Source organism: Aulonocara stuartgranti (genome assembly GCF_965226115.1).
Source record: "Aulonocara stuartgranti genome assembly, chromosome: 3".
In the NCBI taxonomy this organism is placed as follows: domain Eukaryota; kingdom Metazoa; phylum Chordata; class Actinopteri; order Cichliformes; family Cichlidae; genus Aulonocara; species Aulonocara stuartgranti.
The window spans coordinates 37,962,770-37,985,709 of NC_138941.1; the positions used below are offsets into that span (position 1 = coordinate 37,962,770).

Below are 22,940 nucleotides of genomic sequence, written 5' to 3' on the forward strand. Positions count from 1 at the left end.
GTTATGAGATAAATCACCATCAATTTGCCAAAAAATCAAAACACATTTTAATGATTACTAAGTCAAAGGGATTTTTACTTTCCACGATAATAATCTACACAACAAAGCAGACTTTTCAGCTTTTTATAGATTTTGAAACTCTTTCTTTAAAAAGATTTAACACAATTTAGTGGGCTACATACCGAAGTTAGAGGTTAGAAACAAAGTATCGAGCCTATCACGGTAGTATCGACTCAAGCTGGGTAGATTGATTGATAGTTGGATCAATCTACCCAGCTCTGCTGTTCACTGCAAAGCTAAATGGCAGAAAGTTCTTGTTTGGACAAAGTGACAAAGCACAGAAAACCAAGGGGAGAAGGCTTTTAATGGCATACATCAAAAGGCTTCAAAGCAAAAGGCTGTAATTTGTGTACCATGTGGACCATTAGGTTTAAGAGAAGAACATCTTGAGACAAAGTGCACCAGCTCACCAAATTAATCTGATAAGATACCCTATATAACAGAAGTACCGGGCCACCTACAAATGATATTGACAAGAGCTTCTTGGACAGGGAAACCCATGAGATGAAGTGCCACCTCAACAGGACAAGACTCTGCAGTCCAGCTGCATCTAAAGGACAAAAGTCACTCTTTGGAGGATGCCAATGTTCACATTTTGGACAGAGAGGACAGATGGTTTGAAAGAGGCCATCTATGTCCACTGTGAACACCCATCTTTGAACAGAGGCGGTGGTTTACGACACCAACTGTCTGCCATCTGTAATCCAGTTTTGAGATCCCTTCCCAAACACCTTAACGCCCACTTACATCTTGGGCCAGTTGACCTCAGTAAATCACATGATGGGGTGGGGCTAGGTTTCACAGTGGGTTCACCTGAAAAACCTTGGCTGATTGTGACCCACACCAATAGGGGAATCAATAGGGGGTCCATAACCCTGATTGGGGACACTCACATAGGGCTTAAAATCTGGGACTCTCCACCAGTCGCTCTTACAACTGAAGAAGCTTCTCGGATGAGGGTTGCTAACATGTAGAATATCTAGCAAGGAAGAAATTTCACAAACTGACTTGTTGCAGTGGTGGCATCCTGTTACAGCACCAAGCCCAAATTCAATGGGCTCTTTACAGCCCAATCTTTCCCAAATGTTTCTAAAAACCAGTCTGCATACCTAGGTGCTTGATTTTAAACACCTGTGGCCATGGAAGTGATTGGAACACCTGAATGTAATGATTTAGATGGGCGATTGAATACTTATTGCCATCTACTGTACCTGTGGGAATGGGACTAAGAAAGACCTGAATTCAAAGATTAAGAGGTGTGCCCGAAACCTTTGTCCATATAGAGAGTTTATGTCTGGAACCTCTACTTCAGCAATCGAATTAAAGCAAAAACAGCCTTCACAAATATCACAAAGTAGACACGTGCTAGCTGATGGAGAGGTTTTCACACCCTTTAGCGGCAGCACTTTGATGACTGTAATGAATCAATCAGCAGTTCGCTGCCGGTGAGGCTTCAAAGACAAATATAAACAGCTGCTGCAAAAATGATGGCCACCGGGAAGGCAACGTGTTGGCGAGCAGGACAAGAGGAGAAGATCTCCTGTTCTTTCTTATTCTCTCCCATTTGCTTGTACTCCCTTTTATGTGTCCAACACAGCATCCTTTAATCATTTTGATTTCGAACACTGGCCCCTAATGGCTCCCAGAGGTTTGTTACATCAGCGATCTTGACAAACTTCTCCTCACTGGGATGGTGACTGATACAGTTTTAATAGGAAATCCGTAGCCCATATCTCACATGTGGCGATGGAAAAATGATGAAAAGCTGCATCAGGGGAAACAATTAAGAGGATGAGAGAAACAAGCGTCTAATAGACAGAACAGGATGTGCGATGAGTAAGCTTAGCTAGTGGTTTTACGAGGTTTAGGCTCAATTGCTCTGAGGTGTGATTATAGGACTTTAAGCTGGAAGCTGTCTCATCTATTGTTCAACTAAAGCAATTGTTTGATAAATCCCATCAAATCCTAACCAGAAAGTGTCTCCACATCTGAGAAAATCACAGCGGCTGCTGTCACACCTCCCTTGGAGTTGCTTACCGTCAGCGGAGCAGCTAAATGACACTTTTAGCTCACATCAATTAAAGTAAAGCTTTAAAAAATTTGAGCTCAAACTGATATCGACACCGCTTTATCACGGAAATAGTTTCTCTTCACTTGGTAATCCAGCTGTGAAATATAATAAATCACCTAATAACTGCCGAAATGGTTATTACGGAGCATACAAACTCTAACAAAAGGATTCCTTGATTGAAAACACACACGAGTTACAAGAAAAATCAAGCGCTTTGTATGAGGTGCCTCTAAAAGTCATCCGGCACACTGCAGGGTGCCGCCTTTGACACGTGCCAGTCTGACTTGTTTACACTTGTTAATTGCTTAAAAGCTCTTCCTCGCGACGCAGTGCAGCCATGATGGCATCAGCACACTGTGATTACATGGTCCTTGTTTGTGCTGCTGGAGAAAACACACAGTTCAGAGAGGGAACAAGGCAGTGCGAGGTAGCTAATTATGTCTGTTTGTGAATTCAAACCCCCCCCGTAGTGATCCAAAGGCATGCATGGAACAGACATACATGTACTGTTGGGACATCCATACTTTTATGTTAGGGCAAAAAACAGGTGGAAAATGGCTCTGATGAGCGATAATGTTGTTTTCTATATGTTTTACCGCAATTATATTATTAATTCATAGTATTTTCCTGGATAATGAAAGGAATTATTTAGAGTATTGATCTGATTAAAAAATCTAATGAACACAACAATATATTTTGGGATGAATCCATCACCTTGTGCTGGCCTGGCTTTTTAATATGCCTGTTTGCTCACATTCTCTGGGGGAAATACTTCTACTGTGAGCCTTGAGGCCCGACTGTCATCACAAATAGAGTCTGAAAAGGCCCCGTGGGCTTAGCTAAGTGTAATTTTCCCCAGATGATGCTCACACAGTGAAAAATGTCATTCACAATCCATTGGGGTAAGGTAATAATGTTTCATTGTTTCATTTTTTTTTTGATAATGGTATAAATGTAGCAGTGCTTGTTTTTCCTCTTTGTCTCTTCAGCCTGCTGCACTCTTCCAGCATCATCAAAATGGTGTTAAATAGGCATTTACTGCACGAAGCTGGATAATCGTGTGGGGATGCTACAATGAAGGTCAATTCAGACAGTTATGTTCTCACTGTTATTGAATGTCTGACAAGCTCAGTTTCAATTCGACTAATTCTGAAATGAATTGCTGCCCAGCAGTTTTCTTAATTACTTCTTGGAGGGTTTTCCAGCCAACTTAATGTTCTGCAATCATGCAACACGCAGCACATTGCCGTGGCTAATAGCACAATGCCTCATTGACTGTTTGTTAATCTGCTCATATGAGAATACACTGGCCAAGCAATTTGTTGAATAAAGTCAGAGATTAAGCTCCGCAAATGTATGTGAGGTTCTGACTGGGCTTTTGCATCCTCTGTGGTTATTATTGTCTTGTATTCATGCTAGTGGCTAAAAGTGAAATTAACTAAACAATGTGAGACAAAATGTTGTGTTGATGCGTTTTTTCATTACTTATTTACAGCTGGTACAGCTGAGCTTTTGTCAGTTTAACATTTCTTAATAAAATAAACTCACCTTTAGAGTATTATATAAATATATATGCACTGGACACTTCATTAGGTACACATGCTAGTGCTAGGATGGAGTGCATTTTTGCCTTTTGTGTCGCAGATTCAACAAGGTGCTGGAAACATTCATTGCACAGCTGCTGCAGATTTGTCAGCTGCACATCCTCCCGTTCCTCTACATCCCAAAGGAGCACTTTCGGATTAAGATCTGGTGACTGTGGAGGTCATTTGAGTAAAGTGAACTCATTGTCATGTTCAAGACGTTTGATTTGAGCTTTGTGACATGAAGTGTGAGCCGGCTGGAAGTAGCTATCAGAAGATTAAAGGATGCACATGGTCAGTAACAATACTCAGGTAGGATGTGGTTTTTATGAGTTGGTACTAAGAGGTCCAATGTTACAGGTCAATCTACATTTTTACTCTAACCTATGGGTGGTGACTGAAGGAATGACTATACAGGCCGGCTAAGCTCTCATGGGGTGAGAATGTCAGTCATTTGGACGGGGCTCAGAGTAGAGCCCCTATTCCTCCATATCAAAAGGAGCCAGCTGAGTTGATTAGGACATCTGACTAGGACTGAGGATGCCTACTGAGCAATGTTCCCTCTAATTTTTCATGTGTCTGAGTGAACACACAAACTCCCTGAGCGATCCCTTGGACCACTGTGAGCAACAGCAGACGTGTGCACTGTGGTCACGCCAGCATCGAATCCATCCAAGTTACATGGTTTATTAAAATAATCAAAGTACAGCATTTACATTTATGTTAGACTACTTTTAATTAACTGCTTTAGCCCACTTACAATGAGAATTTAAAAAAAAAATCTTGTGTAGTATGTTAACACTATTGGAAGTAAAAATAACTTAAAGTCCAATTTTGAAAACACAACTCTGTGGTCTGGGAGAGAGTCCTGTAACTCTCTGTCTGCAAAATACAGCATGTAATGACCAATGTTGGGCAATTAATTATATAGTTACTTCTTCAAAAAAGTAACTGAGTTTTGCAAACAACAAAGTTTTTTTTGCAGCTGTTTAACCTAAAAATGCAGCCAAGGCATTTTTTTTTTTAAGATTTTAAGATTTCAAACTATTTACAGAACAATCAGCTGTTCTGCATCAAATTTGATGCCACACAAATTATTTGTGTCACTCCACTGGAATATTTCTAACATTTTGAGTTATTTTCCAGTGTTAGAAAATCAGCACTGCTCAGTGTTAGCCATTGTTAATCTTCAAAACTGACTAGGTTACTTTTAAACATATAACACTGTCAAAAGTGTTAATTTAACACTCAACAGTGTTGTATTTAACACTCAGAGGTGTGGACCCATATAGACACTCTCTAGTGTTAATTTAACACTGGAGATTTTGCTGTGCATCATTGGCTGGACTATGGGATAAAGTGGCATCGTTCTAATCCCATACGGGAGCAGCCAGTCACTGACTAACACTGCAAAACAGAATTGTTAAAGTTTTAATTTTAATTTCAATTCAGGTTAGATTTTTTTGTGTGTGTGTGCGCAATGCAGATTTTCTGTGCGCAGAGACCATGCCAGCAGTGCGCAATTGTGCACGCGCGCAGCTTAGAGGGAACATTGCCCCTGAGTGAGGAGTTCTGGGCATGTCCTACTGAGGGGAGGCCCAGGAGTGAACCCAGGACTGAACTGAACCTTAATGAGCTGGAGGAGGTGGGCGAGGAGAGGGAGACCGGGGCTTCTCTGCTTATATGTATTGTATATCAATTATAGGTGTACAGACTGCACTGTAAGTGTAAAGCAAACCCACTTTCGCAGCATTTAAACATCATTTATTTTATGGGGACAGGCTCTGTATGGAAGGACATAAAGTCTGTGCCTCATCATCAAAATTATTGTAGCGCCTTAGGGTGTCATTAAAAATCCTAAATGATGTGCTAATCTGAGGGGCGCCGCCTGTGTAGCTGAGGATTGTCCACATTGAGATGCAAAGCTGGAATGGAAAGCGCCTGTTTGGCTCTCTGGTTGATGCTGGAAGTTTCCTGTTTGACACAGGATTAATAACAACAATATGGAGATTTATTAGCTCGCGTAAGCTCACGGTCTCCCTTGCTCTCCCTGTGTCTCTCGTCCTCCCTTTTTAGTCGTTTTAACATTCGACTAATTCTTGTGCAGTGTTCAGACTGAAGATAGGAAGAATGCTGTGGAGTGCACGGTGTAACCTTTTTGAAGTCATTATTTGCCTCAAGGTCCTTTGATGTTGTGGTGTCGAGCAAAAGCGGCCTCTTTTTGACCCGCACAGACAAAAAAACAGACACCTGTCAAACTTGTGAAACAAGCGTCTCTCTGGCAGTGAATGAAATCTCATTGAGATGCATCCTTGTGGACTAATGAAACAATACTTTGAGAGGCAGTGGTGGCTTCCTCAAAGCTTTTAAGAGCTTGGCCACCATCTTTTCTGTTTTGTCTGTGCAGAACTTAATCGAATTTTGCTAAGAAAACAATAGATGAAAGCATGTCTGAGGCATTTCCTATCTGTGTGTGCATAGCTGGGCTTCTCTTTTCTTCATCTGTGTGCATGTGTGTGCATGTGTGTGTGTGCGTGTGTGTATCCGTATCAATCTATCCAATCTCCTAGCCGACCAGCCTCTTGAGAAGTGCTGTGGTAGCTCAATTAATAAAGCAGCCAGCAAATTACCGTGTTTTCCTCTTTCCTTCTGGCTTCCATTATTTTCTTCTGCTTTCATTCACACTGTTTTGCACAACAGCTAACAAGTGTAGTTAAATTAAATAAAATCACTGTTCTTTTCACACTGAGACACACACACATCTTCGCAGATATGAGCAGACACAAAGGCACAGAGCATACAGAGTACCGAATCACCTTTTGGCCTCAGCCATCCACACCACTGTACTCTGTGTCTGCTCAGACTCAATGGCCTGTGAAGGTGAAAGCCCGAGGAGCCAATTAGAGCACACAAAACACCCAAGCCTCCTTTTCTTTCTTCTCCATATATCGAGCTTCCGCACTCAGCAGCTCCCGAGTCCCGAAAGACATTCAGAACCTCTTAAATGTTACATTTTGTTGAATTTTTGAAATTTGTTACCATTACTTTTTTTTCCCATCTGACCAACTGTCTTTTGTTCTTGGGCTGCTTATTGGCCACAGCTAGCTCGACAACCTTTTGACCCAAGAACAGAGTGGCATCACTAGTGGCTAATCGATTCTAGCACAATTTTCTGGTGCGATTAGACTCACGAGTCCCTGGGAGGGCTCTGATGGAAGTATAGACCCTGATCTTCTGTACAAAGCTCATTTCGTAGAGCAAGTGACCCAAATGTCATGAAGCTAATGCAGAAGCCTTTTTTAAAGTGTCCACACAGGAAGCTGTTTGCTTGTTGCACATTACTTTGCAACTGATGGTTAGCCCCTAGCAGTTTCAGGTGCTTAGGTAACCTCAAGTAGTCAAGTAAGGATTATATTTCCTGTCTCCATGAGTCCGCTAGAGCCGACTACAGTTTGCTAGGATCCCCATCATATGAATTTTGTCGTCAGACAGTAAGCAAGAGGGTCCATGTGGATGTCTGCACGCCTGCCTGTTTTTGTGACCTCACGGACTTATCCACAGAGAATTTACATTAAAATGCACCAACTACACTTGCTCCCCAGACGGTGGACTGCAAGTAGACTTGAAGTCCACCATCACTTATATTGCTCACCGTGAAGTTGAAAAAAGTTTATTTCTGGCCCGGCCCACTTGACTGCTAGTGTTTTCTTCCCCCTGTCATCGCTTGAAGTTGCTGAATGTCATTGGCTGTCTATGGTTTCTGGTCACCACATCACTTCCTGCTGAGATAAAGCCTTAAGGCTGTTGAAGACATTTCTATACCTTTACTGCTTGAACCTGCTTGGGATGTTGTCATTCGGCTGAATAGCTCTCTCACAGATGCCACCAGTAGGTGCCCTTCTATATCTACTCATGCTTAAAGAGTGAATTGTTTTGTTTTCTCAGTGGTTATGTAAAAACTCACAGGAAGTCTTCATCCCAGTCGCCAAGCAAAGTTTTACAATTACTTCATTTTTTTTTTTAACCTAAACCCTAACAAGTAGTTTTGGTGCTAAGACTGAAGCCATGTGGCTACACACCAACATTAACGCTTGTTTTCTCACTCCTTTAGTTTGTGTTTTGTCTCTCTTCTATTTCTCACCAACCCATAACTAGTTTAATAGATTGCTGCTTCTCCTTGAGCCCGGTTCTGCTGGGGGTTTCTTCCTCTATAAAGAGTTTTCTTCTTTCCCACTTTTGTCATAGGGTTGATCATAGGCGATTATCATATTAATGGTCTTCTCCCTCATGTCATGTAGCTCGACAATCTGGCAACATCAAGGACATGATCACTATCGACATCAACCATTCGATGGATTGATAACATGGTGTTCATTGTCCCCTCAATCGATTGAGATTCTAGTTCTGGTAACAGGATACACCTTGTGTTATACTACAGCACACCAGTGCTGAAATTACAAAATGCATATTCCTGACATTATAAAGCATGTCAGCAATATGCAAACAATGATATTGACATTTTGAGAAATACTGAGAGGGGGGGCGGGTCAGTATCACTGTTATGCCTAAAGTCACACATGTGTACAGACCAAATGGCGACCATCTGGTAATCTGGTCAAACAGTTTATTTTCCAACTGGCTGCGAGTGGTTGTTGGAAGTTTCATGCAGTTGTTCTGAAACTGAGTTACAAAAGCTTAGAGACCTGTCACTGACCACCCGGCAACCACAGGTTTTATTCTGCAGCAGGTTCGTGAGTGATTTACGGATGCTCTTTGATCATTAGCAGGTGTTTTCCAGTTGTTTGCTGTTTTACTTGTAGTGTGCATGGACGAAAAAGACATTTCTGCAAACTACTCACCAATTTAAGCAGTAAAACTGAGAAAAGTACAGCATAAATCAGAGACTCGGACAATTTGCTTTGAAAGTAAAAATGTCAAATTTTTTCAAGTTTCACTTAAACTCAGAGAAAAACGTTTGAGTGTTTGCATATCAGTCAGAGTCTTCCAAGCAACAATGGAACCATGCAATCTGTTAGCAACCAAAGCAATTGCAGGGAGGCACCCATTACACCCGGAAAAAGTCTACAACCTCCAGAAACCACTACCAAGCAGTTGGAGAATGCACATCTTTCCCTTGCTGGAGGGTAGCTAACCAGTCTCTAGTCCCTTTTGATTGAGCCCTAAGTTGATTAGTTTAACATAAAGGAAGGGAAAGTGTTAGCTTGGCTGTGTACAGCTCCTCTCAGGATCTGATATTAACCTTGTTTGTTAAAATAAAAATAAAAAACCTAGATATCTACAAGATATCTTGTTCACATAAGTGATTTACCTACTTTCTCCCCTTGATATAGATGATAAAGGGATGTCATCTATATCATCTATATCAAGGGGGTAAAGTAAAACTTTAAGAGAAAGAGGACTAAAGTTTCCTTTAAACTGCTGGTTGTTATGACGACCTGAAACACTGTCTTTGTAAATGCTTCATTTGCATTCAAATTATTACCTGTAGGAATCTTTTTATTTACTGTCGGGTACAAGAATATATTTAAGATAAGATAAGATAAGATAACCTTTATTAGTCCCACACGTGGGAAATTTCATCTAATAAGAAGCAGCAGCTCTTTGCAGCTTTGTAAATTCTTCAGTTTTGACCTGTTTTGTCTCAGCAGTCCTGAGGGTAGCAGAATACACAAACAAGGGAATTAAATATTCACTTAGGCCAACATGTAAATAATTCCCTTTTGTCCTTGGATTATTCTGTTTGTCTCTATAATGAGTGCACGGTTTGCACCTACTCAAAATGTAACTGCAGAAATCTGACAGCCCTGCGTCCTTCATAGTCCCAGTGAACATAACAGACGCATGAAAACAAGCCAAAAGGTCATGCTAGTGCAAGAATTTTGAGTGATGCTCAACACAGCTATGAATTTCTCATTTATTTATTTTGCCAAGTGAAAATTTCTCCCTTTTTTTTAGTAAAACAACCTTGCCCTGCATTTTCAGTGATTATCCTTTAGGTTGGTGTTTACTCTCCTCTCACTTCACTTTGCAGTTTAAGCATATAAACCACTACTCTGGACGTAGTGGTAGGGGAGTTAAAATTAATTGCACTACAAGCTAATTTTTACATTTTTCCATAGTCTTCTTGCTCCAACTCTTTGATCATCAAGTGCTATTTAGGCTTTTTTGTTTGGATTCTTCTTGTATCCTTGTAATGTTCGCCAAAAAAACAAAAATGTAATGGAAACAGAGGTTTGAAGCTGGTGGTAGCAAGAGCGGAAACACAATTTGACAGGGGTGTGATGGTGATGAGGGGTCCGTTTTCTTCCGGTCATTGCACTCCTCGCTCTGGGTCGGCCTATCTCTTACGTGCACAGTCTAATGCCGGATCACATGAGCCAACAGGCGGCTGCAAGCTGTGCGTCTGTGCATGTGGGTCTGAAGTTCAGCTGTAGAGCGCACGATTTTTCAGCTGACTTGATTCAGCTCATGGCTGCTCTCATAGTCGGATAAAACAAACGCTGGCCCCTCTCTCACCCTGGCAATCAGCACAGGCGTAAATGAGGGAACCACCCGGGATCCTCATGAGATATCAGGTCAATCAAGCTCGGTGTAGGCGAGCCGTGCGTGGGCCTCTGGGCTAAACGCTGCAGTAGGGAGCTCAATAATCAGCAGTTGGCCTTAGAGGCAGCTTACTAAATGAAAGAGGATATTGGGGAGATTGTTTAGCGCTATCATTGTTCATCATCATTCCTTGGTTGGCCATAACAATACATTGCTTGGTTATTGTAGCCTCCCTGAAGAAGAGTAGCAGCTGCCATTGATGAAGATGTATGAGCTGATTGTAGAGGCAGGAGTGTTCAGGAGGTTCAGTAGGTAATGGAAGTAAATGAGAAGGAGAGGAATAAGGAGCAAAGAGGTCAGTGAGTGGATACTAGAGATGGCACGATACCACTTTTTTATGTCCGATACCGATACCGATATCATAAATTTGGATATCTGCCGATACCGATATGAATCGATATAGTGTTTTTTAATCAACAAAACTGTTTTTTAATATCTTGCTGCATTTTGTACAAGTTCATACTCAAGTTTAAAACAACAACTACACTAAAGCTATTCTGTTATACCTGTATGCAAAAAAAAATATTTCATAGTTCAGCAATACTGATCAATCTAATAAACTTAAACCTACACCATCCTCCCTATTCTGGTATTTTAAAGAGTACTTAGCATAAATATTAAGCAACCTAACTAATAGGGTTCCAACTCCCAGCAACAACAAAAATAAATAAATAAAAAATAGGGAACCACCCCTCACGCTCCACCTCATGATGCTTAATCGACGTAATCAACCTTAATTTGATGCAGTGTGAAAAAAAATGCACAGAAATCAATTATTTTTCAAGAAATATTAAATAGATTCAACATCTTTCTTCAACAAAATTGCAGACTGCACAGATGGTACCTTCCCAAAGGAAAAAGTACTATAGCTTACTAGGGTATATATATTAGACTTAATAGTTACTATATACAGTAATTGACTTCTATTCATTTTACATCAAATTAAAACTTTGGGTGTCAGATAATTATTTATTAAAAGCTAGACATTTTAAATGAGAATAAGAAAGAAAAGTATGTCTTTGTGCCCCCTTTTCCCTGTTCATGCCCTGTCAGCCCCCCTGGCTAAACTTTGCTAGATCCGCCCCTGCACAGTTACCAGCGTCAGCTACGTAGAAAAAGATCCTGGAGTAGAAAGTAATATTAAATAAATTCTAACAACAGCTGATCAAGCTTAAACGTGCTGCTGTTGTTCAGCCGCTGGTTTCCTCTTTCTGGTGCAAAGTGGGCCAAAAGCAAACTAGAGACACGGACTCGCAACAGAAAAGCCGATCAGCTGATCGTTAAGCAGTTTCATGATTGAAGTAGCAGCAAGAAGAGGCAGTCGCTTGTTAAGCTTAACGCAGGAATGCTTTACAAACATTCAGAGATGGACTTACACACTTGCTTTACTTCTCTCGGGATAACTTTGTCGGAGATGAAATGCCGGGTTGCTAGCGAAGCTCCACATGCTATCCAGACCACCGACAGGTCCCGCATGCCACAGCCGCTCTATCACGTGATGCATACTGCTCCGACGTGCTAACGTTCTGAGGTGAGTTACGGCGTGTTGCAAGTTTTGTGAGGTGCTTTCGTGATATTTAATGGATCGGATTACATTTTTTTATTTTTCTCCGATATCCGATCCAGTAATTTAGGTCAGTATCAGACCGATACCGATACGTAATATCGGATCGGTCCATCTCTAGTGGATACATGGATATTTCAGATTCTTTTCCTCCACTGCTGTGCAAAAGTCTTTGGCTACACCTTTTTTTTTTAGCTTCTGTTGGAAAAAAGGGAAACTGCTGCAGTGTTTTACTGAAACATGCAAACATTAAAACAGCATTTGTACAATTAAGTATTTGGTTTGACCACCTTTAGTCTTCAGCACAGGCTGAACTCTCTGAGACAGCGGTCTTGTCATTTCTTTAAGTAGTCTTTTTGTTATGATCCCACACTGTTTCAATAATGCTGAGTCTGGACTCTGGGAAGGCCAATCCATGATGCAGAAAATTATTGTCATGCTGAAAAAATGAAGCTGTTGTCAGTCAGATGGTTTTGCACGGTGAATCAAAAACTGATGGTGCTTTTTTGTGTTCATAATTCCATCAGTTTTAAAAAGATCCTCAACACCGCTGCAGCTTTAAACCATGACAGAGTCTCTGCCGTGTTTACTGATGGGTGTTTCCCTTTTCCTTCCTTAAGAATGACTTCTTGGCAGCCACCTTTACATGGGGACCATTTCTGATGGGGTTTCAATGAACAGTACCAGTAACAGTAGATCAACTTAAGGGCCAGATGCATCTCTCAGGTCCTCTGTCAGGTCTTTGCTGGATTGTCTGCTGTTTCTTTCGTAAGGACATGGATTTCAGATATGTCTCATCCACTGTAGTTTTTTTGGGTCTGCCACTTTTTCTTTAGTCCTCTTCTCAGATCTTCCGAGGACACTGCACATCGTGCTGAGGTATTCCAAGCTTTCAGCTAATAGCTCTTTGGGAATCACCTTGTTGATGCAAACTTTCTGTCAAAATGTGTTATTTGGGGGATTTTTTTTGCAGATTTAACTAAAGAAACTGGAACGACTGATGTGTTTTGTAACAGGCTGCAGTAAAAAAAAGTGCCTGGAGATACAATTTAAAATGAAAGTTGTCTAATATGTGTAGACACAATGAATTAGGTTTCTTTTTTTAATGAGTGATTCATAGGTCAGGGTTAATTGGAAAGCGTGATCTGAAGTAAACAGAAAAATAAAGAAAAACGTTCAGAGGAGCCAGTGTCCAAAGAAACACCATGAAAGACTTTGAGAAATCCTTCAGAACGATTGCTCAAGACCATTTTTGTATTGTTAGTGTGGCCAGTGTGAGGTTTTGTTTTTGGTGAGGCAGCAGAATAACTGCGATACACGCACAGAGTACAAACAGACTGATGAAGTAGCGGAAGAAAATGGGCCGGTTCTGCCTGGACACCCTTGAGGCAGCAGAATAGAGGATGAGGATTAAGCTGAACTCTATCTTTAACAGCACCGCCCACCCTCTCTTTAGCGAGCTAATGCAGCTACAAAGCACCACAGCCACTGCCTCGTTCCTCAAAAGATGCAGTCTTGTGGCATTACACTACACACAGGCTTTAGTTTCATCAGTGCCAGTTCAGCAAGCTGTCACAGTCAAGAGGTAAAAAAATCAGAATAAGAGCGGACAAAGATTTTCTAATATGAACTGCTCTGTTAAACAGCAACGGGTGAGCAGAGAAAGATATGACAGACAGAGCGAGATGGTAGGTAATAAAGGTCACAATCCGGATCCAGACTCATTGTTATTCAAGTACATGATGGGAATGAAATGCACCACAGTTAACAAAACGGCAGTTATTCCTTAAAGCAGTCCCATTTTTCCACAGCAGCTGGTCCCAGCTGGCACTGCTGCAGAGATAACTTTCGTTTATCTTTAATTTAGGCATTTTTAAGATGTGTCATTGTTACACTGCATTTTGAAAATGGTTAATAAGTCTGCTTAAAATAACTCCGCTACTGAAGATGTGGAAAGATCACAGGGAATATTACACAAATAACTATCGGTTTTTACTTTGATGTGACAGCATTTGTCTGCTTTTAGCACTTTGTTTTGGTTTTAGTGTGCTGATACACATCTACCAATCATCAGTCTCATCAGCAGGCACCCATTCTCAGGAAAAAAAAATATTTCTGATAACAGTATAAAGATATGAATATCTTTTCCTGGTGGATCACAAATACATCTCCAAATAAACTCCAGGGGTTTGACAAGTTGGCAAGTGGCTGCAGGCAGTCACTAGGTGAAACTGCTTGATGCACCAAAAACCTGGTGATTGCTTTGGTCACTAGCAGAATGCATGAAAATCTTGTCACTCACCAAGTACTCAGTGAGCAAAAAGGAAACTTGAGAAAACAAACGGGAAACAGAGGCCATTCACCTTCAAATTAAAAGTTTATGCCTTACCAATGCAGTCGACACCTTTCCATAGGGTAAAGCTTTTAATTTGAAGGTATTTGCTGACAGGTCAGCATCTTCCATGCAAACTACAGGCAACTGTGGCAATCTGTAACAACTAATACAATCACAAAGACTTCACTGCGACAGCCAACAACCTCAGCAACCATTTGCCAACCAGTTGGGGAATACTCATATTGCCCTAGCGACTGATGGTTGCCAGGAAGTCTAGGCCTGTGTGATTGTGAGGCTTGAGTCCACTCTCAGTGGTTCGAGCATCTTTGGAAACATTATAAAATCCTGAGTTTAAACTTCACAGGAGACTGTGTGATCATTTAACCCTGTAACGCCTGCTGTGTTGTATTTGATACATGAGTGTTGTCATATTTTATATCAGGCTTCAGACTCATTACTAGAATTTTGGATTACTTAATCTGTGTTATTTTAAGTGTATTATAGCTTTTAGAGTTTGCAGCTTGTGCGGCTCCTCCTCCATCTCTTTTCCTTCAGGAGGATTCAGAGTCGTCATTGCTGTAGGGATACAGCTTGGCTAGTTTCTCCTCCCTTCAGCGTTAGTGCTAAACTAGATTAAGCATGACTCGAACTCTTCATCGGCTTTTCCTAATCTCGCTCGTGGAGAGAAACTTTTTCCGGAGCTACTCTTTAATAATGTGATGTGAACTTGTGGAGCGTTGCGGCTGGCATCACGACGCACATGTGTTCACAGCGAATCACGCGGAACCTTTAGGATGACACATCTGTTTGTCACGATGTGAGGCCGAAAGGAGAGTGACATCGTGACAGAGTGGCAGAAAAGCTCCTCGCAGTCGGTGATGTCACCATGTCCCCAAGTGATGTCACGTGCGAGGGCGCACGGTCATCCTTTGCTGCTCTTGAAATAGCCCGCCGTCTTCCTTATCTCTTCTTACCCCCACTCCTCATCTCTCACCCCTCCTTCCTTACTCACCGTCTCCTGTCATTCCCTCCTCCACGGGTTTGTCCCCTTCGCCTTCTCTCCGCCACATTTTCTCCACTCACTGGACAATACAGCGGCAGCTTATCTCCGCATCCCTCTTTCTCCTCCCTGCCTCACTCTCTCTCCCTCTTTCCCAAGTCTTGTAGCAGGCGATGGGCAGGTGGGCGGAGGGGAAATGGAACGTGGGAGGATGGAGGGGGGATTCGATGCCCAAGCTCTTTGCTAGATTAATTTGCAGGGGCACTGGGCTGCACTGCGCTGCTTACTGTACGCAGTGAAAGTCACTCAGGGATTAACGGCAGGAAGGAAAGCAGCGGCCCCCACCCACTTGCTGCCTCGGCAGAAAAAGTAACCCCCACCCCCAAAACCTACCCTCCATCTCTCTTTCCTCTCACACTCAAAACCACTTTCTGTATCTCTCATACCTCTCTCTCCCAGCCCTCTTTCTTTCCTTCCTTCTCTCTCTCCATCCCATCAACCCCCTCGCTAGTTAATTACTGTAATGGGCTGGCTGCCCTTGGGGGGGTGGCTGCAGGGCAGGGGGTGGGGGAGTGGCACCGGAGGAGATGCTGTGTGGTTCAGCTCCGTCATGCTTCTCGCCTCCAGCAAACACAGCCCACACTGTAAAAAGACACACAGATATGCTAGAAACACACACACACGCAGCCCATTCATAAAGTTACATACTATATGTAGAAACGTGGCTCACATATATGAGACACATTGCTCCTGTAGCATATATACAATTTATATAATCTGGCACACACACACACACAATCACAGCAAGTACAGCAGAGGAGCAACTAGTGTTGGTGGCTTCAGTTAAATGTCACTAGACATCTTTGAGGCACTCGCTGACATGAATAATAAGGGGAGGCAGTTAGAGTCGATGGCAGGATTGAGATGAGTTCTCAGATAGACGCATCAATACAACCATGATTGTGGGCTTCTTGTGTAGGAACTTATTGGCCCAGTTTAGGGATCAGTCAGCTGAAACACTTTGGAAGAAGCTGACAGCTGTTTGAGAAACAGTGCAACAGCACACACACACATATACAGAAGCACTCGTTAGCCATCTATTTGTCTCTCATATCCACTAAATGCCTCTCAAATACTCCAGATCACGCTGAAATACTGTATACACACATGCTTTCACACATGCGCGATTACAAATGCAGCGCGCGTGTCCCGTTCAGTGCACACAAGCAAACATCCGGCACTGTAGGCACGCTCTCACAGGATCGTTACCACTGCCAATTACAGATGAGGGAGCATATGTCTGCGCTTACAGGAGACACTAAACAGACATGACTTTTCTCAATCAAGCCGGTTAACTTGATCACCCGTCTGGCTGACTTCTGGAAGAAATCCTTTTAACCCTTTATGTCTAGACTATTTCAGGCTTCAAAGCTGTAAGATTCAATCCAGAGATACAGTATTTCTCATTCACCTGCCAGCAGCTGCGCATTACTAAAAGACATGAGGGAAATGTTAGCAGACTCCCCCTTTTTTTTTTGGAGCCGGTCCATTAACAGCTAAGAGAGACTTGGACAGGAGGAGAGTATATAACTGAGAGATTCTGGGGGTTATTGAGTACAACGAGCTATAATGGGGACACTTCTAAAGGGTGTTGGGTCCATTTTCTAGGGGAAAATCTGGGCTCTTAACTTGTTCACAACTATTAGCGATTAGAGAGACAGTGTGTGCTATTTCAAACTTCATGGATGTGTCCTGTTTTTCTTTGCTAGAAATATAAAGCAGTGATGTCAGTGTGTTGTCATTAAATACTGTCTTTCTGTCAGATATAGAGCTGTGTACAAATAGAAGTAAGACATGCAAATAGGTTTTATGGTGCAACTGCAGCAGCTCCTGACCTGATGTATTCGGGCAGAGACTCCGGCCCTTTCGTTTTCCAGTGGGCCACTCTGGATGAAAGACTCAAGGATCTCAGGGTATGTTCTGGTGCGAGCTCAGAGATGTAACTGGGAGCATTAAAAGTAGTCAGCAAAATCTAAAAATCTATTCTAAAAGCTACTGCGAGCCACGTAAAGTTGCCAAAACAGGAGTGGCAGTGCTCCAGTTAAAAGACTCGCAGCGGCAGTAGATTTCTTTGGCTATAGTATGTGAAAAGGCTGTTGTACTAATCTAAGTGTGAAGAAATAAAAGCACGTAAAAATAGCTGACTATGTGTTTATCTTTTTCTCTCTGTTTTTTTCCATGTCTTCTCCTTATACAATCATTTGTGCTCACACCTTCGGCCAATTATCCGAACATGCACATCTCTGAGCTGTGGGCGGAAAGCTAAACAAGCACAGGGAAAGCAGCAGACCGTAAGGTGGCAGTGCTAGCCATAACACAACAATGCTAACCTGGCTTTTTTGTGAACACTTTTAAAAATGAAATATTAGAAGAAGCTCATTAATTGCACTTTTTTTTTCATTAACTTTTTTTTTTTACTCATTTATGTGGAGTTGAAGCCAAAATGTGTTTATGGGTAATCATCCTGTGTGGCAGAGGAACACAGTGTGGGCTAACGGTGGCAGATCAAAGGGATGTTTTTGAGTAAAAATAAATCTATTTAATTATCCCAAATCCCAAAGTGCTGCTGTGCTGAGGAAACAGTCTTAACATCAAACTATTTCTGCTGTATTGTTGTGGAGTCAGTATTGTTGAATCAGATTATTTTTATTTATATTTATGTATTTTTTCAGTAAAGGTAATGAATGCCTCACCCTGTCCTGGTGACACACCTATGGAGGTATGGAGATATATAGAAGAGAGGGCAGTGGGTGTTTTAACCAGATTGTTTGGCACAATGTTGCAGAGTGAGAGGACGCCAGAGGAGTGGAGAAGAAGAGTACTGGTACTGATTTTTAATAACAAGGGTGATGTGTTGAGCTGTAGTAACTACAGGGATAAAACTGATGAGCCATATCATGAAGCTATGGGAAAGAGTTGTTGTTGTTGATCTAGAGAAAACATGAGAAAGTCCCATGAGAGGAACTATGGTGCTGCAGGAAGTCAGGAGTGGCAGAGACGTATTTGAGGGTGGTGGAGAGGAAAGCAAGACAGTGGTGAGGTAGGAGTGGCACATGGGTTCGAGGTGGGGGTGGGATTGCATCAGGGATCGGCTTTGAGCCCCTTCTTGTTTGTGATGGTGATGGACAGGCTGACAGGAAGGAGACTGAGGGCTATGAGGTTTGAAGATGACACTGTGATCTGTAGTGAGAGGAGGGAGCAGGTGGAAGAGAGCATGGAGAGGTGGAGGTATGCTCTGAAGAGAAGGGAACGAATGAAAGTCAGAATTAGAGGGTGACAGGTGTAACAGTGAAGCTGAAAAGAGCAGAGGTAGTGAAGGCGAATAAGCTTAAATACCTGGGTCACCATTCGACTCAATGGACAGTGCACAAGAGAGGTGAAGAAGAGAGTGCAGGCAGGGTGGAGTGGATGGAGACGAGTGTCAGGGACAGAAGGACAGCAGCAAGAGTGGAAGGAAAGGTTTACAAGGTGGTGAGTGAGACCTGCTGTACTGTATTGTTTGGAGATGGCTGCAGGAGCTGAAGGAGGGCAGGGATAGGGTTAGGCAGGAGGACAAGAGGAAGACCTCAGAGGAGGTTCATGTATGGGTTGAAAGAGGACACGCAGAGGGTTGGGGTGTTGGAGGAGGAAAGATCACATCGTGTGACCCATGGTAAACACATAAAAAGACCAAAGGCACTGAAGATAATGACAGTAAAGTAGCTTGGACCTTAACAAACCAGCGTGCTTTACTTGGGGTGGTTGTAGCTCAGGTGACAGAGCAGGTCAGCCACTACTCAGAAGGTCGGTGGTTCGATCCCAGGCTGCCTCCTGGCTGCATGCCAGATATCCTTGGGCAAGATACTAACCCCATGTTTGCCTACTGGTGGTGGTCAGAGGGCCCGGTGGCGCCAGTGTCCGGCAGCCTCGCCTCTGTCAGTGCGCCCCAGGGCAGCTGTGACTACAATGTAGCTTGCCATCGCCAGTGTGTGAATGTGTGTGTGAATGGGTGAATGACTGAATGTAGTGTGAAGCGCTTTGGGGTCCTTAGGGTATACAAATGCAGGCCATTTACCATTTACTTCCTTTCATCACGCAAGGCTAGATTTGAGCCTTCACAGATTTCTGTTGCCATCTGCCTACGGCTATTCATGCATTTTTCACCAATTTAAAAGCGTCTCTCAACTTGCAACTCTTAAGAGAAGAGGAATGACAAGGAATTTAGGATTTGATATGCATAAAAAAAAAACCAAAACAGTTGAAAGGGATGGAAAATATGTCCTGGATAATCAGACAGGAGGCGGGAAAGACCTCACGGCACACTGCTCTGGTGCCACTGATCATTAAGATGATTATGATGTGAATATTTACTGTTGTTCTCCTGCTACTATTACTATGCCTGCTGCGTGATAGCCTGCAGCTATTAACTTCTCGACTGTGCCATTTAGGCTCACAAACACACACACTGCATCAAAATTTCTTCACACAAACAAGCTGACTTGCATGCATGAGCGCACACAGAGTAATGGAGTATGTCAATAACTTACCCCCTTACATGGTGTAGCCCATTACTAATGCCACAGCCCCTGCAGTTAGGCATAATTTTCATTTCTGCATTCATCCTGCATCACTTGGCTTCAGGGCATTTTCTCAGAGAAAGATTAGTAAATTACCAAGCAATTACTGCTGTAAATCTGTTTAATTTGTTGGAACATAAAGAACTGACCCCTGTTTATCCTGGTCTCTCCTATCACAAAAAAGTTACAGTTTTTAAGCTCCATCCTGTTGTGTCTGCTAGCCTACACAACCAAAGTGAAACGTGGAAGGTTAAAGGTAGTCCTGTTGGGCTTGGCCGTGGTTCAGCTGAAGCCAATCACAGCTGCGATTACTAACTGAGCCCAAGCGCTGAACTCAGACACTTCCTCAAACTCGGGTGCCTTTTATAGCAACATCAAAAATAATAAGTCATGTTCACCCCCATGTACCGCTGCACATAAAACGTCCCCAAATGGGCCTCAAAGTAAATAGGATCATTAACTCTTCAGCACAGTCTCCTCGACGAAGCGTGCCTGTGTGAGTGCGTGGTCAGGGAGAAGGGCAGTGGAGTGGCACACGGGTTGCAACAGAGACAAATTGAAATGTACTTAACAAATGTTAAAAGCAATGTGAGTGCAGGCCACATGGTGCTGGTTATACTAGACACCTGTTGCAAGCTGTTTAGTATGAGTAACACGTGAGCCTTCAAATGTACTTTAGAGTTAATGACACTTGGTAGAGATGCAGTGGGTGCTAATTTAAGGCTTTAAAAAAATGGGTGATTTAAATATGTCACACATCTAACGCTGGTGTTAAGCTAGCTGGAAAACCAGAAGGTTCCAACCACCTGAATATAACGGCAAAAATTGAGTCTCATCACACCAGGCAACGCTTTTGCCGATCTTCTACAGGTTATTGTCTCCTATTGGCATGAGTGGCATCCAGGGTGATCTTCTGCTCCTGTAGCGCATCTGCTTGAAGGCTGGATGTGTTGTGCATTCAGAGATGCTCTTCTGCTGTTGTAACAAATGGTTATTTTTGAGGTATTGTTGCTTTCCTATCAGCTCAAAGCAGTCTGGCCATTCTGCTCTGACCTTTCTCATCAACAAGACATTTTCTCAGAGAGAACTGCCGCTCACTGGATGTTTTCTGTTTTTTGGACAATCTCTGTAAACTCTAGAGATGGTGGTGTGGGAGAACCCCAGCAGTTCAGTTTGAACTTCAAGCAGGTCATCTTGACCATGTCTACATCTCAGATGGCCACATCTGGTTGGAAAGACTTGAGTTAAAGAGTAGTATGTGAGGAATGCTTAAGAGTTATTATTTTTAGTGGTTTGGGGTATAAGACCCAAAGTTACTGTGTCCTTTTGAACAACAAAGAGAAAGATGTTTTTGTGTGTTTTGAGGAAAGCCCGCAAGGTTTCACGGAGAGTGTGGAAAGTTGAAAATCAAATCCTACACACCTGACCTTGAAGCAACACAGACTGCATCACAAACGTATAGGCGCAGGAGACACAACAAGTACAAAGCAGCAAAGTCAGTCGACTCCGTGCGTCCACTAATCGCACTCGCTGCGAATATTTCCAGGCTTGTTTCATCTCTCTCTGCAACTGCTGTGCCGAGCGCTGGCCAAGGTGTAAAGATCAGAGGCCAGGGAGAGGCCAGCCAACCAGACAGACTGTTGGCTTTCCGCGGAGAGACTAACAAGATGCTCATGTAATGTAAATGGCTACATGAAACCAGTGCCCGGGGCAGAGTGAATCCAAGACTTTAAATGCACTGCCGCATGGTGCTAAAAATATTATTAGCTGCACAACACTCCACTCTGAGTCTCAAAGAGCCCAGTAACCAAAAGGCTCAGGTGGACATAAGCATTGCTTATTGCATTCAAAGACTCTGGTCCCTTTCCACTGAGCAATGACTGCGGCCTTCATAACCATGGTCAAACAGGTGTTGTTGATCAGAAAGTATTGCAGTGCGACCAGGAATCCGCGTTATTGCCTCCGGTCATCTGAGGGAAAAAAAACCCATGAATCATTGTCTGCTGGGAGAAGTGTGGGCGATGTGATGGGGTTCTCATCTTTTCTCCACCACCACGCTCGCCTGTGCATCATAATGTGCAGTGAGCCGCCGGGGTCATAATAACAGCAAACATACCATCAAAGACACCGTCTTAAAGGGAAACACTTAACAGATTCTGATGCGTCTGCAGTGTATAAACGACTCTCCAAAGCAATATCTGCGCTGTATTTACAAGTGTAAAAAAAACCTTGAAACAACATGAATAATGAAAATAAGCCTTTTTGGAAATCTAATATCCTCCCACCTCAGCCCACTCTAGCAGCCACATATTGAAGGAAATGAAACCACTTGACTGCAAGGTCATCTGCAGTGCAGCGTCTAACGAGGATTGGTGGAATTAGTAAGGAAAGTGGACAGCTGGTTGTTAAAGAGTAAGAGGGGACTTGTGAGATGTCCGCGCTACAAAAAACATCATCTGTCATCTTCTCTGAGGCTTTGGAGTCTTATCTCTGCTGTAAAGTTTGCTCCATTTTTCCCCACCATCGGTTTTATTTAAATCAAGTGTTTTGCAGTCAATTTTCCTGAGAGTATTTCAACAGATTTCTCCAAAACTGCTGTGGATGCTGTGCAAGCGTGTGAACGTGCCCCTCTGCAGAAAAGGCCTGCCCCGGCTCCTGGGATGCAACCGAGATATCGGTTAATGATGGACAGGTGGACGTGAGGGGGGGAAGCAGAGCCAGAGACGTGAAGAAAAGAGATCAGAGGCCATCAGACAGAGTGTGGGTTACAGAGAAATATCTTCATTGACATGCCAAATTCTCATTTCTTCCTTCTCTCACTCCAGCTACCCAGGGATTTCCCTTGTTTTTTAAAACTCACAGGCCTACATATATAAGACTCAAATCTGCTGTGTGACTAATAAATAAATTTACAGGAATTGGAGGAAAAATGGAGGGAGGGCATGATCCACCTTTAGTTTTTAGTCTACATTTGAGGATGGACAATAAATCCTGAACAGAAGAGCTGCGGGTCCTGAGAGGGATAAACCCACTGCATGCTAGTGATTGACTAGTGGATGAGTGACACATCTAGGTGGTATACACTCA

General features: G+C 42.7%; 1 protein-coding gene across 3 annotated transcripts in view; it reads left to right on the forward strand.

The window, feature by feature from the left end:
- Positions 1-22,940, forward strand: part of LOC309701804 (uncharacterized protein) — a 90,108-nt gene that overhangs the window by 44,678 nt on the left and 22,490 nt on the right. For 2 of the 3 annotated variants that reach the window (XM_082526048.1, XM_082526047.1), the window contains exon 2: positions 11,467-11,869. The gene's annotated coding sequence lies outside the window, so the exon portion shown is untranslated. Of the gene's footprint in view, positions 1-11,466; positions 11,964-22,940 lie in introns of those variants that run through there. The other variant, XM_082526046.1, reaches the window with a different exon arrangement.